This window comes from Oncorhynchus nerka, linkage group LG2 (genome assembly GCF_034236695.1).
Source record: "Oncorhynchus nerka isolate Pitt River linkage group LG2, Oner_Uvic_2.0, whole genome shotgun sequence".
NCBI classification, from domain to species: Eukaryota; Metazoa; Chordata; class Actinopteri; order Salmoniformes; family Salmonidae; genus Oncorhynchus; species Oncorhynchus nerka.
Window position 1 is genome coordinate 55,932,501 of NC_088397.1, and position 11,842 is coordinate 55,944,342.

At 40.3% G+C, this 11,842-nt stretch overlaps 1 protein-coding gene across 3 annotated transcripts in view; it reads right to left on the reverse strand.

Moving 5' to 3' along the window:
• Nucleotides 1-11,827, reverse strand: part of LOC115138239 (ataxin-7-like) — a 48,350-nt gene extending 36,523 nt beyond the window's left edge. The window contains exons 1-2 of one of the 3 annotated variants that reach the window (XM_029674903.2): nucleotides 11,623-11,661; nucleotides 10,695-11,539 (exon numbers count right to left, since the gene is read on the reverse strand). The gene's annotated coding sequence lies outside the window, so the exon portion shown is untranslated. Of the gene's footprint in view, nucleotides 1-10,694 lie in introns of all 3 variants that reach the window. The other 2 variants (XM_029674912.2, XM_065000277.1) reach the window with 2 other exon arrangements.
• Nucleotides 11,828-11,842: the final 15 nt, after the last annotated feature.

The following is an 11,842-nucleotide window of genomic DNA, read 5'->3' on the forward strand; positions in this document are numbered from 1 at the left end:
GTGTCGGTGGTGAATGTGAAACCCTTTAGGGCTGACCCCAATTAGATGACTAGTCAATTGTTTGGTCGTTAGGCTGTTGGTCACCGAGATTGTGTATATATTGCTACTGCTTTACTAAAACACACTACCGCTCACTTAGAAATGTCCTTGTTTTTTTAAAGAAAAGCAATTTTTTTGTACATTAAAATAACATCAAATTGATCATATATACAGTGTAGACATTGTTAATGTTGTAAATTACTATTATGCTGGAAACGGCACATTTTTTTATGGAATATCTACATAGGCCTACTACACAACATGCCATTGGAACACAGGCGTGATGTTTGCTGATAAATGGGCAAGTGTACGCCTATGTAGATATTCAATTTGATTTAATCTGCCGTTTCCAGCTACAATAGTCATTTACAACATTAAGTGTCTACACTGTATTTAAGATCAATTTGAATGTGCTTTTCTTTCAAAAACAAGGACATTTCTAAGTGACCCCAAACTTTTGAACGGTGGGGTATATATATATTTATTTATACACTATGAACTATGAAATAACACACATATGGAATCATGTAGTAAGCAAGTGTTAAACAAAGACCAATTCCATATTATGGCAAGAACAACTCAAAAAAGGCAAAAAGAAACAATCAGATATTTGACCGGTGGAAATCTGTCCTTTGGTCTGCTGATTCCAAATTTGAGATTTTTGGAGCCAACAACCGTGTCTTTGTGAGACTCAGAGGAGGTGAACGGATGATCTCTGCATATGTGGTTCCCACAGTGAAGCATAGAGGTGGTGGTGTGATGGTGTGGGGTGCTTTGCTAGTGATACTGTCTGATTTATTTAGAATTTAAGGCACACTTAATCAGCATGGCTACCACAGCATTCTGCAGCGATACGCCATCCCAGCTTATTTGCGCTTAGTGGGACGATCATTTGTTTTTCAACAGGACAATGACCCAACACACACCTTCAGGCTGTGTAAGTGTTATTTGACCAAGAATGAGAGTGATGGAGTGCTGCATCAGATGACATGGCCTCCACAATCACCCTTGCTCAGCATATTTGGGAACTCCTTCAAGACTGTTGAAAAAGTATTCCAGGTGAAGCTGGTTGAGAGAATGCCAAGAGTGTGCAAAGCTGTCATCCAGGCAAAGGGTGGCTACTTTGAAGAATCTCAAATATAAAATACATTTCGATGTGTTTACACTTTTTTGGTTACTACATGATTCCATTATTGTTATTTCATAGTTTTGATGTCTCCACTATTATTCTTCAACATAGAAAATAGTACAAATAAAAGGAAAACCCTTGAATGAGTAGGTGTCCAAATTTTTGACTGGTACTAATATACAGTTGAAGTCAGAATTTCACATACACCATAGCTAATTACATTTAAACTCAATTTTTCATAATTCCTGACATGTAATTCTAGTACAAATTAGTTCCTAGGTCAGTTAGGATCACCACTTTATTTGAAGAGAGCGAGCGCATTCTGAAGAGAGAAGTGTATTGGCCATGCAGCATTTACGGTGATACGGCCTCAGCAGACGTCAGGGCATTCATACTTCTTGCGCTTCGTGGAGCAGAGTTGTTGTCAAAGTAGTGAGTTTGTGTTTTCTACAGGATGTACCGCCCCCACCTATAGTCAACCAATCATATCAATGCAGAGTTATACAGAGCCTTGCGCAATGTTACAACATTTGGGAGGTGCATGGCGATGTGGTACAGAGTTTGATTTGGCCTCTGGCCTCTCACACTCTCCATATGGTGCCTCTAAGATATATACAGTTGAAGTCGGAAGTTTACATACACCTTAGCCAAATACATTTAAACTCTGTTTTTCACAATTCCTGACCTGCAATCCTGGTAAAAAAAAGTCCTTGTTTTAGGTCAGTTAGGATCACCACTTTATTTTAAGAATGTGAAATATCAGAAAAATAGAAGAGAAGTATTTATTTCAGCTTTTAATTCTTTCATCACATTCCCATTTGTTGTGTATATCAATTCCCCATTACATATTTCACCAGTAGTACATTTACCATTAATTCCTATAAATGTCTAATCTAAAATGTTTTACTTTGGTTACAGTCATTTATGTTCATGCCTTCAATATTATTATTCGTCATCCCCTTATCATTGTCAGAGTGGACACATTGTTTGCAGAGTGCACAACCTATGCTACACTTGTGAGAAACAATTTTTATTTTATTTTATTCCATTTGGGAGTTTGTCAATTTAGTCATCTTTTGTTTGGAGGACTCCTGTCAAATGTTGAGTTAAGACTCACATGCATAGAAGTAGACCTATAGAACTATATAGTCTCGTTATTGTCATTTTATTACTTTTAATTTCATTGTTTACTTTAGTTTATTTAGTAAATATTTTCTGACCTGCATTTTTTGTTAAGGGCTTGTAAGTAAGCATGTTACGATAATGGCTATCCGGCTCATGTGACAAATCAACATTTATTTGATTATAGGCTACCTGGCTTGCACGTAAATGTAGACATATAAATGTACCCATTTGGGGATCTGATAGTATTTTTGATTGGCTTAACATACCATCACCATTGATCTGGGGAGCTCCTCAAATGAATGTTTTCTTCACCTCAAACTGCAAGCAAACAAAGTCTGTTTTTTACATCAATTGAGAATGATTTGAAAAATCTTCCCAGTTCTCTCCCTTTCGATAACCACTCAGCGTGAAAGGGAAACATATCATGCTCTGATCCTGTGGAAATGTCATAAGAGAGGCCTACCCGATTACTTCTTATCAGTGCTTGACTTGGACTAAAATATTTTCCGGTATTTATTTTGGGTGCTGATACTGTTTATATTAGGTGCAGGAACTCCACAATATTTTGGAGCTAATATTCTATAAGAGGAACAGGAGCTCAAGCAGTAGAACATTTGAGGTGCCAGTACTCAGCTCCGGTGAGCTCTTGCCCAAGTCAAGCACTGCTTCTTATCCCTTGTGCAAATAGACAAGCTTTGGGCTGGACCCAAAGTTAATAGTTGATACAATGTTTAAAGTTTGTTGCAAACAGCACATGTGCAGTCAATGTGATTTATAAGATATTTATTTTATCAGTTTTTTTCTGCATGCAGGTTGCAATGTTGTTGTTTTTGTTTTTATTTGTTGGCTTTATGTAGACTACTTTGACATAGTCTGCAATAGAAGTTACTTTTAAGGTTTCTCATTTTCATTTGGATAAAATTTTGAATAACCACATGACAATTATTTTGAGATATAAAGACTTAATTATAAATTAAATTGTTTCACGAAAATGAGCATTTGAAAACCATAACTGTGATGTCGAACAAAAGCGAGGAGAATAGTTGGGTCAGGCTAGATTTTTTTCTCTTCTAATGCCCTCGAGGCATTAGTCTTATTTCATCAAACCGTAAGCTCAATGCATGTACTTGATTTTATGAAAACACATAGGGTGTGTCTATATATGGAAAAATACATGTTTAAAATGTTCTACCAATCGATTGGTCAAAAGAACAGACGACTTTCAGTCAACCAAGTTTTGTGTTGTTATTGGGGATTGCCCTAAAACACGATGAGATTTAGAGCACTGTTTGTTACAGTGACAATAATCTGGATTCATTTCCACTATAGCTGGGGGTGGGGGGGCCAAGAGACCTGAGGTGGCAGAACGGAGTGCTCAGGTTGGGGTGTAGGGTTTGAGCTGAATGTAAGGAGGGGCAGTTCACCTTGCTGCTCCGTGAGGCAAGCACCAGGTCTTGAAGTAGATCCGTGCTTTGACTGGAAGCCAGTGGAATGGGCAGAGGAGTGGGGTGAGATGGGACAACTTGGGAATGTTGAATACCAGGCGTGCTGCGGCATTCTGGATAAGTTGCAACGATTTGATGGCACAAGCGGGGAGCCCAGCCAACAAAGAGTTGCAGTAGTCCAGACGGTAGATGACAAGTGTCTGGATAAGGACCTACAATGCTTCCTGTGTGAGAAAAGTTCATACTCTATGGATGTTGTAACATGAACCTACATGAGCGAGTCACTACTTTGATGTTTGCAGAGAACGATCAGGTGTTTTCTAGGGTCACGCCAAGGTTCTTGGCGCTCTGGGAGGGGGACACCGTGGAGTTGTCAACTGTGATGGAGAGGTCTTGGAGCGGGAAGACCTTCCCCCGGAGGAAGAGCAGCTCCGTCTTGTTGAGGTTGAGCTTGAGGTGGTGGGCCGACATCCAAACTGAGATGTCTGACAGGCACGTAGAGATTTGTGTTGCCACCTGGGTGTCAGAAGGGCGTAAGGAGAAAATAAGTCGAGTGTCATCTGCATAGCAGTGATCGGAGAGATATCATTTGTGAGGATATGAAGGAGCCGAGTGACTTGGTGGATAGAGAAAAGAGGAAAGGACCTAAAACCGAGCCCTGATGTGAGAGGACCTTGTGCAGAAATAAATCCTCTCCACGTCACCTGGTAGGTGCGACCTGCCAATATGAGACGCCCAGCTCTGAGAAGGTGGAGAGGGGGATCTGATGGTTCATGGTGTCGAAGGCAGCAGATAGATCTAGGAGGATGAGAACAGAGAGTCAGCCATGTCAGAGTATAGTGCCTCCATGACACAGAGGAGAGCGGTCTCCGTTGAGTGAGCCGTCTTGAAGCCTGACTGGTTAGCGTCAAGAAGATCGGGAGTGGTAGTTATAGACAGCACACTCAAGTGTTTTGGAAAGAAAAGAAAGAAGGGATACCGGTCTGTAGTTTGATGTCAGAGGGGTCGAGTGTTGGTTTCTTGAGGAGGGGAGCGACTCTGACCATCTTCAAATCAGAGGGCACGCAGTCAGTGGTCAGGGATGAGTTGTTGAAGTGAGGAATAATAATAATAATAAATGCTATTTAGCAGACACTTTTATCCAAAGCGGCTTACAGTCGTGCGTGCATACATTTTACGTATGGGTTGTCCCGGGAATCAAAACCACTACCTGATGTTACAAGAGCCATGCTCTACCGATTCAGCTACAAAGGACCATGGGAGGTCTCCAGAGATGATCTGGAACAGGGAGGAGAGAAGAATATCAATGTGTTGGGTAGTTCTTTGTGAGTGGGACCAGTGGACTCAATAGGAGTCCATGAGAAGCGGATGTCGTCAACCTTTCTTTTCAAAGTGGCTGACAAAAAGTCGTCCGCAGAGAGGGAGGAGGGACGGGAAGGGGGAGAAGTTGGAAAAGAGTTTCCTAGGGTTAGAGGCAGAAGTGATAGAAAGTGGCTTTAGCAGCAGATACAGAGGAAGAGAAGGTAGAGAAGGTAGAGAAGAGGGAGTGGAAGAATGTTGTTTTCTTCCATTTCCGTTCAGCTGCACATACTAGTGAGGCCTGTACACATCCTTAAATCACAAAACACAATATAGACCTAGGCTACATAACGACTTCAACTAGCCTAGGTCTACTAGGCTAAGTGTAGTAGAAGGGCTGGGCGATATATCAATTTCATTTTATTAAACCAAATGTACATTTTAGCACAATGTTCCAAATGACTGTATCACAAGAATATAGTTTCTCTTAATTTTTTTAATGAGCATTCTCTCTTTTTGGTATCGTCTCTTTTGCTCCTTCTGTACACTTTCTCAGTCACACACACACCAAGCTCTCCCCCTGCCAATCACAACAACGAAAGAGAACTTCTTCCTCTCTGACAGCAAGCGGTTTAAACTCGCTATTTGCATTTGAGGGTTTGGTCCAACAGAATAGGTCATATGGACACAGAAAACACATTGAGACATTACTGTAATAGAGGACAAGTTATCCTTTTTGTGTCTCAACTCCCAAAAAGTAGAACAGAGAAGACCCTACAAAAAACAAGCTTATCAATTAACATGATTGTGTAAAATGAATGCTCAGTTTCTGTCGCTGCTACCTGTACCGCGCAGCATTTTAGCCACAGACTGTCATGTATTAGCTGTCTAGTCTGTGTTTTATAAATGTGCAATGAGCATAACATTGGAAACTTGTTCTCATTCGGACAAATATGCATCTCCTTAACCAGGTAGGCCACTTGACTTCACTATATAAACAAAGTGAATAGGCTGTTGTTGAAACATTTGAAGACAGACAGGAGGGTGTATTCATAACAGTTCAACCGTTCCACCTTGTTAGCAAGCAAATAGATCCAAGTTGGCTAGACATTAAATATAAAGATTAACTGGTTACTCACTAGCACGTGGGCTTGTGCTTGAGAGATTGGTTATGAGAGCTGTGTACATTTTTTCTATAATGCCTGCTACAAGAAGTTGGTCATTACTAGTGGATGTGCATTATGCATGGTTCTGGTTACATTTGTTTAAAAAAAACATTTTCTTTGACAGATCAGTGATTATTGGACGAAAGCAGGTTAGTGAATCTTATGGATGTGGGAGGCTTATATTTAGTATAGGTATAATTTTAGATGCAGTGTATTGACCTTTAATCATGCAACAAAGCTTATTTCGAGAAACATATTTTTTTATTTAAAGATATACATCATGAATTGTCCATACGTCTATAAAAAAAGTAATAAAAAAGTATTATTAAAAAAAAGAAAAATAGAGTTATGATTTTTAGGGCGTATCGCTAAGTCCTACATAGTAAGGAACATAGTGTAGGCTCCATTAGCAATGATAGGAGAGACCTTATCTCGTGGTTTAGTATGGCTCAGTTGGTAGAGCATGGCGCTTACACCACCAGGGTTGCGTGATCAATTCCCGGGCCACCCACATGTAAAATGTATGCACGCATAACTAAGACTCTTGATAAAAGCATCTGCTAAATGGCATATATTATTATTAGAGGAGTTAAGCTTAGTTCATTCAAAAGCCACATTTTCCAAATTGTACAACTAGCAAGTAGGCCTAATGACTTTGAAATCCAGAGAGCCAGAAAATGCCTAGGTTAGTTTGTTTATTTACTGGTTAGCTAGCATTAGCTGCATTAAGTCTACACGCAAATGAATAGTGAGAGTCACTTGGGTCGTTCCACCTCTAAAAGCACAAGAAAGAGGATTTGACACACACCATCTCAGATTGTTCTGAAATAATTTTGGTTATGAGAAACATAATATTAGCATTCATTTGATATTATTTCGATTCAAATAGATCTCTAAGATTTGATCTCTAAGAAATTAACCTAATAGATTGCACCCAAATTGGCAATTTTAATTCATATGATTCATGTCATATTCAATAAATATCCAATTTGGACCAAACCTCTTTCAAAACAATGAGTTAGACATGAGGAATCCAAAGAAATGTCAAAAGCCACACAGGGACTCCCACACCCACAACGAGTATGTAGTTGCGGCTCAGAGTACTGTTTCTTCATTCTATGTATTCTCAGTGAATTTGGTGATGTTTTTTTCCCCTTAGTCATTTAAGCTGTTAGGTTTATGTCCCATCCTACCTCCTGATGTTACCATGTCCTAACCACTAGATGGTGCTGCTTCCCTCTATTAGGTGAAAAAGGTTAAGAAATACCCACTTCAAATGTTAAAGGGCTATTTTGACCCTGTAAGCAGCCTATGGACAAGTTATGACAGCAACCCATGCTTTTGGTTCGTTGGCCACTGTGTCAAATTCTAACTTTTTAGCATTTGTGACAGAAATCCAATGCAAGTCAATGGTACAAATATTAGTATTTTCACAGTATTTAACCTTTATTTAACCAAGTAAGCTAGTTTAGAACAAGTTATCATTTACAACTGCGACCTGGCCAAGAATAAAGCAAAGCAGTTCGACACATACAACAACACAGAGTTACACATGGAATAAACAAACATACAGTCAATAATACAGTAGAAAAATAAGTCTATATACAGTGTGTCCAAATGAGGTAAGATAAGGGAGGTAAGGAAATAAATAGGCCATGGTGGTGAAGTAATTACAATACACCAATTAAACACTGGAGTGATTGATGTGCAGAAGATGAATGTGCAAGTAGAGATACTGGGGTGCAAAGGAGCAAGATAAATAAATACAGTAAGGGGATGAGGTAGTTGGATGGGCCATTTACAGATGGGCTATGTAAATGTGCAGTGATCTGTGAGCTGCTCTGACAGCATGTGCTTCACACTAGTGAGAGATGAGTCTCCAGCTTCAGTGATTTTTGCAGTTCGTTCCAGTCATTGGCAGCAGATAACTGGAAGGAAAGGTGGCCAAAGGAGGAATTGGCTTTGGGGATGACTAGTGAGATATACCTACTGGAGTACGTGCTACGGGTGGGTGCTGCTATGGTGACCAGTGAGCTGAGATAAGGCGGGGCTTTACCTAGCAGAGACTTGTAGATGACATGGAGCCAGTGGGTTTGGCAACGAGTATGAAGCAAGGGCCAGCCAACGAGAGCATACAGGTCGCAATGGTGGGTAATATATGGGGTTTTGGTGACAAAACGGATGGCACTGTGATAGACTGCATCCAATTTGTTGAGTAGAGTGTTTGAGGCTATTTTGTAAATGACATCGTCGAAGCCGAGGATCGGTAGGATGGTCAGTTTTACGAGGGTATGTTTGGCAGAATGAGTGAAGAATGCTTGATTGCGAAATAGGAAGCCAATTCTAGATTTAATTTGGATGATTGGAGATGCTTAATATGAGTCTGGAAGGAGAGTTTACAGTCTAACCAGACACCTAGGTATTTGTAGTTGTCCACATATTCTAAGTCAGTACCGTCCAGAGTAGTGATGCTGGATGGGCGGGCAGCAATGGGTTGAAGAGCATGTATTTAGTTTTACTTGCATTTAAGAGCAGTTGGAGGAAACAGAAGGAGATTTGTATAGCATTGAAGCTCGTCTGGAGGTTAGTTAACACAGTGTCCAAAGAAGGGCCAGAAGTATACAGAATGGTGTCGTCTGCGTAGAGGTGGATCAGAGAATCACCAGCGGCAAGAGCGACACCGTTGATGTATACAGAGAAAAGAGTCGTCCCGAGAATTGAACCCTGTGGCACCCCCATAGACACTGCCAGAGGTCCGGACAACAGGCCCTCCGATTTGACACACTGAACTCTGTCTGAGAAGTAGATGGTGAACCAGGCGAGGCAGTCATTTGAGAAACCAAGTCTGTTTAGTCTGCCAATAAGAATGTGGTGATTGACAGAGTCGAAAGCCTTGGCTAGGTCGATGAATACGGCTGCACGGTAATGCAGATCATATCTGCATTCATATCCAAATCATCCTACAGTATCAAAAAAAATGTTTGTGGAACTCCATTATATTACTTATAGTTGGATATGATGCCTGAAAATGCTAATATAGGTACCATTGACTTGCATTAGATTTAGGCCACAAATGCTAAAATGTTAGCATTTGAAACAGTGGCCAGGTAAACAAATCCAAAGCATGGGTTGATGTCATACCTTGTCCATAGACTGCATACAGAATACGTAAACAAATATGTAATTTTGTAATTGGGGTCAACTATCCCTTTAACATTGAGGGGGCGGATTCTTAAAATAAAATAAAAATCACCTAAAAGCAGGAACAGCATAATCTCATGGTCAGAACCTGGTAATATCAGAAGGTAGGATGGGACATAAGCCTAACAACTTCAATGACTAATTTCTCTGAACAGGGGGAAAAAACATCTTCAAATTCACATAGAGTACATTACATAGAATGAAGAAACAATACTCAGAGCCGCAACTCTACACTACTTGTCAGCCAACTGACAAGTAGTGGGGTTGGTGTTGGATTGGTGTGGGGTGGGGTTGGTGTGGGGTTGGGGTGGGGTGTGGCAGAGTCCATGAGTGGCTTTTGACCATTTCTTTGGATTCCTCATGTCTTACTCATTGATAGAAAGAAGGTTTGGCCCAAATAGGATGATAGGTACTATATTTATTCAATATTATATTCATGCTATAAAATTGCCAATTTGGGTGCAATCAAATAGCTTAATTTCTCAGATATCAAATAATAATTCAAGGGCCTCCCGAGTGCCACAGTGGTCTGAGGCACTGCATCAGTGCTAGCTGTGCCACTAGAGATCCTGGTTCGAGTCCAGGCTCTGTTGCAGCCAGCTGCAACCGGAAGACCCATGGGGCACCGCACAATTTGCCAAGCGTCGTCCGGGTTACGGGAGGGTTTGGCCAGCCGGGATGTCTTTGTCCCATTGCACTCTAGTGACTCCCGTGGAAGGCTGGGCGCATGCACGCTGACAAGGTCACTAGTTGTATGGTGTTTCTTCCGACACATTGGTGCAGCTGGCTTCAGGGTTAAGCGAAATTAGGGACAAAAAGGGATTACCTTTTTTAAAAAAATATATATATATATATATATATATATCAACAAAATAACATTGCAGGAATGCTAATCTTATCTGTTTCTAACTACAGAAACGATTTTTCAGAACAATCTGAGATGGTGGGTGACATGGAGCGAAACCACTTGTTAACTTGACTAAAACAATTACTAATCAAGAACATTAGCTATCTAGTAGGTCAAATGTATTATTTGAGTAAATTACATGTTTGTGTCAAAATAATGAAAAAGATTTGCAGCAACAGGAACAACAAATATTAAGCCTGTTTTACACAATGTCTTTAGGCTACTTTTGGTTTGGTTTGTCAGTTACACTAATCAAAAACCAACGCACACTAGAATCATGCAAATGACTGTCCATATGAACCTAACAACACTGTGGCACATAGCATAATTTACGCATAATTTACACTCCATTGAGACAAGCTTAAAAGTAACATCATACTTACTCATGTTTAATAGTGGCTCATCGAGGGGAAAAAAGAAAAAATGACACTTGTCATCTGACAGCTGATGGTGGCATTGACATTGTACTGTGAAGTGCACATCCCTCAACGATTATGTTCACAAGTTCAACAATTTGTCGAATTACCCTACATTTGCACAAATTAATTCAAGTTAGCTGCTAAAATAAGGCACAAAAAAACTAGTTGGCCAAGTAGCCAACAGCTTGCCAGAAACAGAAGTTAAACACGTTCACGTTATGTCTATGTGAAGTTAACTAGTTAGCTAAACAACATAGCTATATGGTAGCTAGGTATTAGTTGAACCAATATATGGGCAGAGGAGACGATAAACTCGTCATATTCATCGTCTCCTCTGCCCAGATACTGGTTCTGGTATTAGTATATTAGATACTAGTATTATATTAGTTAGGGACTGTACTTGCATCTCAGACTGACACCATGGGCAAATTGACAGTTGCCTAGCTAACGTTAGCTCTGGGAATGTTGGATTCCAGATTGCATCACTTAAAACCAAGTGAATAACATGACATAACTCATGACATAACTACAGATTCAAACACAAAATATATCACCTGACTGTGAAATTAGCTGTAAAAGATGCCCATCTCACCAAAATGTAGCTAATTTTGCAATCAATCGAAGAGCGTCTAACATTAGCGCTAGCCCAAGTAAGCTTGCTAGCTAGCTAGCTGGCCAGCCATGTCTTCCAATGAAGCTGGCAAAAGCACAGCATAAGTAATTAACAGCCTTAATAGGAACATTATGTATTTGCACTTACAAGGGTCCTGGACGTTGGGGTGCAAATATGATGGCAGATAGGTGAAAATCTGTTGAATGTGGCAGATATTAAAGTAAGAAGATCGTGAAAAAAAGAACGAATGCAATGCTCACTGACTGTGGAGGTCTTTACCAGGTGCTTCCATGTCTGTTTACCAGAATGCATTATGGGACGCAGACGTCACTCCACCAGCACGCACGTCGCTGCGCTGCCAGCACGCGGTTTCAAAGATCTGAAACTGGTGCCATTTTGTGTCTCGTCAAAGGGGCCAAGTAACAATTTTCAGCAAAATAAATGCACCGTAATGGTGAACGAAGAGGGCAGTTTCATGTGAGTCGCATGCTGTCACAAT